The 3,739-nt window shown below is 51.6% G+C and overlaps 1 long non-coding RNA gene across 1 annotated transcript; it reads right to left on the bottom strand.

The window, feature by feature from the left end:
* Window positions 1-1,483: 1,483 nt before the first annotated feature.
* Window positions 1,484-3,689, bottom strand: LOC131382949 (uncharacterized). The gene is made up of 2 exons (XR_009212577.1): window positions 3,446-3,689; window positions 1,484-3,069 (listed from the first exon to the last, which is right to left on the bottom strand). It is a non-coding gene; the product is annotated as an uncharacterized LOC131382949 (long non-coding RNA).
* Between the last annotated feature and the right edge of the window lie 50 nt (window positions 3,690-3,739).

Genomic DNA, 3,739 nt, shown 5'->3' with positions numbered 1-3,739 from the left:
TGGGACTTGACGGCCACCTAGCTGGCCAGGATGGGAAATGCAGCAGGGACCAGGGCAGCGAGGGAGGCTGCTGGGTGTCCCCACCCCACAGAGGAGGCAAACCTGAGACAGGGCAGCCCTTTCCCCTGGAAGTCCCTGCTTCAGGGATAGACCCAGAGGCTCCACACAGCAACCCAGCCACAAGGGAGGCCTGCGTGTCCCCATGTGATGGGCTTTCATGGCCCCAAGGAGGTCATGGCCTTGGAGTGCAGGAACTCCTCCTGGATCCTGAGTCCCAGGACTACCTGCCTTTGCTGTCCCCTCACCCGGGCCATCTGCCCCCCTCCACCTCCTACAGGCTCACCGCTTTGTTCCCTGCTTTCTCTTTCTCTGCTTCTCTCTGCCTCCCTCTTCGTCCTTCCTTTCTCTCTGTGACCCTGTCCTCAACAACTCTTTCCCTTCCTCTATTGTGCTGTTTCTCTGTGATTCTCTCCAGCCCCCTCTCCCTGTCTCAGTTCTCTCCATCTCTCTTGTTTCCTGTCTCCATTCCTCTCTTCTCTGTCTTTTTTTCTCTGCCTTTCCCTCGATGTGTGGATCACTGGCCAGCTCTCTGCTCATCTCCCTCCCTCCAGCTCTCTTGATTCTCACTGTGGGTCCTTCTGTCTTTGTCTCTTCCATCTTTCCTTTTCTCCCCCTGGGCCCAAATCAACTTCTCTCCATGACTCCATCCTCCCATCTCCATCTCTCTCTCTCTCCCCTCACCCTCCACCTTCTCTGCCTCTCCCTTCTGTCTTTCTCTCACTGTTTCAACCCCTCTCTCTCTATCCTCCTTGTCTTTCTCCTTCTCTTTGTCCCTCCCCTCCCTCTCTCATCCCTTCTCTTTCATCTTCTCTCTGCCTGTCCCGTCCTCTGACTGACCTCACCCCTGCGTTCTTTACTCCTCCCCAGTCCTGCTCAGTGAGCCTCTCACCACCGACCTCTGCCTATCACACAATTTAAAAATTACAGGAAGATGGTGGGGGCACAGGACTTCAGAAGAAATGTCTACACCCAGCTCAACTTTCCTTAGAGCCGCCTGGAGTTGGTGCTACCGGGGGCAGCTGGCTCAGTGGGAAATGGGCTCTGACAAACCCTGAGTCTCTGCGAGGCTCCTCACGGGCTCCACAGCCGCTGCTGGGCCCTTTTATTCCCTGTCAGAAGTTGGCCACCTCATGGGGATGTATTCCTGTCTATCTGCTCACAAGGCACCACTGGCAGTCACTAGGAACACAGTGATTCTTTCTAGAATGAGTGAGTACAACCTCCACCCATGGCTGGATACAGGATATTCCCCCACCCCAGAATTCCCCCTCGGGCCCTTCCCAGTCAACACTACCCAAAGGGTAACCCTGCTTCTGTGTCCAGCAAGGCAGTATCTGCCTGAGTTTGAATAGCGTATGAGGAGTCACACCTGGTATACCCTGGGGTGTGAACTGGTCCTCCAGGAAACGGACACCCAGAAAGATAGGACTGCAAATGTTTATTAAGGGAAACACTGGAAATGAGAGAGAGAGGAGGGAGCACGGGGCATGGAGCATTAAATATGGTGGAGACTTTTCCAAGATATCATGGCCCAGGAGACTCTTCAAATTTCAAGATTATCTTGTAAGGTAAAAAGATTTCGGTTTATTTCCAGGTGACCTTCTTTTGCCCAATATACATTTTGTCTTCTATGAAATGTCTGTGCCCCTGCTGAATACTTCTGTGTGTGGCCACATCTGTGTCTGTATGTCATGGAGAATAATTATCCACAGATCGCAGATATAAGTCTCAGAGTTTAACTGTGTGTGCATTTTTAGGATCTCTTCATCCCATAAGGATCTGAATTCTAATCTTGCAGACAGGGGCTTTCCTTTATCTTTTGAAAGAGAAACTGGAAATCCCAGAGCCTGAACGGTTACACCCTAAGGTTTATTAAATGAACTTCAACGAACATCTTTTGCTGATCTTCTGAGTGGAAATATTTTCATTTAACCAGTGGGAGGGGTGAGGCTCTACCACCTACCAGCTATTTTGCAATATATTTTCCTTATGAGCGTGGTCTCCCTGTCCTCACCATGGCCTCATAATCGCATCATTCCCAGCTCATTTCTGAGAAAGCTGGGGCTCTGAGCTCTACTGAGAGTTGGTGTCTGGGCTTAGGCAGCAAAGACACAGGGAAGGGAAAGCATTTTGCATGCCAAGGTTGGGAGATGCAGAGCTGAGAGTCGTGGGTGGGAAGGAGAGGGTGCTGGGGATCAGAGGAGGCCAGAGCAGCTCAGGATTGGCCTTGAGTTTCCGGCCAGAGTCGGCCTCATTCTGAAGGTCAAAGCCGCAGCTCCACTGAACCAGACCCATCCTCATTGTTAGTCTCCTTTGGCCATAAAAACTCAGGGAGACAGGTTCCCCTGACAGAACCAAGTTAAAATTTTCAGACCTCTAGGCATTCATTCACCCTGATCCAGAGCCTTCACACACCCAGGGAAAGAATCACCTTCCTACCAATAATGGACTAAAGGCTGTAGGGCAACAAGGAAGTGCTGGGGAGAATTCCCTGTGCACACTGTGCTATCTGAGCTCCCATGGCGGCTCTGTGTGGCCCTCATGCAGCCTCCACACTCCTGCTCACACTGCTTGCCTGGCTAGGAGCAGCCTTCCAGCGCCACCTGAGTTCAACAACCCCCCATGTGACACCTCCCCGCTTCAGCTTTCTCTTCCACAGCCTCCTGTTCACTCCCAGGAGACTGTCTCCTCCTTCTGCACCCTGTGTCCCTTCACTTGTGCTTCCATTGGGGCGGTCAGAAGCTCTGTGCCCTTCAGTGTGGGTCTCTCTGCTGCAGGACACAGGATGCCCTGCCAGTCAGGGATGGGTCTCATCCCTCACAGAGCTGGCCATATGGCTCAGGTTCCACACAAGCCTGCAAAGCTTGTATTTCTAGCTTCTATAAACAATCTCTGGCTGGGCACAGTGGCTCACACTTGTAATCTTGGCACTTTGGGAGGCCAAAGTGGGCAGATGGCGTGGCTCCAGGAGCTTGAGGCCAGCCTGAGCAACATGGTGAAACATGGTCTCTACAAAAAGTAAAACAAAAAAAATTAGCCAAGCATGGTGTTGTACACCTGTAGTCCCAGCCACTCGGGAGGCAGAGGTTGCAGTGAGCCAGGAGTGCACCCCTGCAACCCAGCCTGGGTGACAGAGTGAGACTCTGTCCCCCACCAAAATAAAATTTAAAAAAAAACTCTTTCCTCATCTACAGAAGATACCTGCTGCCAAGGTCATGATGAGGAAATAATGCAACTGACTTGTAGTCTCAGAAACTTGAGCAAAGTGACCACATCCTCAGCCAGTGCAAAGCCCTGCAGTACAATCTGTGACATTTCTATTCACTCAAAAAAGGAAAGATGAATCCATTTTGCAACTCAGTTCGTACTGTTCAGATAAACATACCAAGTGGTACATGTGGAGGTGGTGGTCGAGGTCTTACAGGCCACAATGGGTAGAGGAGCTGGTTGAGGTCCTGGAGAAGTTGGTTCAGATAGCAGAGGCCAGCCAAGTGGAGGAGGTGGCAGATGTACTAGAGGAGACCCTGGTGGAGGAAGTGGCTGAAGTCCCAGGGACCACAAGTGGAGATTATTGAAGTAGCCGAGGAGATTCATGTGAAGGTGGTTGTTGAGGGGCCAGAGGCCACCCAGGTAGAAGGGGTGGCTGAGGATCCAGAGGTTACTAAGTGGAGATGTAGTC

This window comes from Hylobates moloch, unplaced genomic scaffold (genome assembly GCF_009828535.3).
Source record: "Hylobates moloch isolate HMO894 unplaced genomic scaffold, HMol_V3 SCAFFOLD_3, whole genome shotgun sequence".
Lineage (NCBI taxonomy): Eukaryota > Metazoa > Chordata > Mammalia > Primates > Hylobatidae > Hylobates > Hylobates moloch.
Note: the sequence above shows the minus strand (reverse complement) of the source record. Positions and strands in the feature narration are given on the sequence as shown.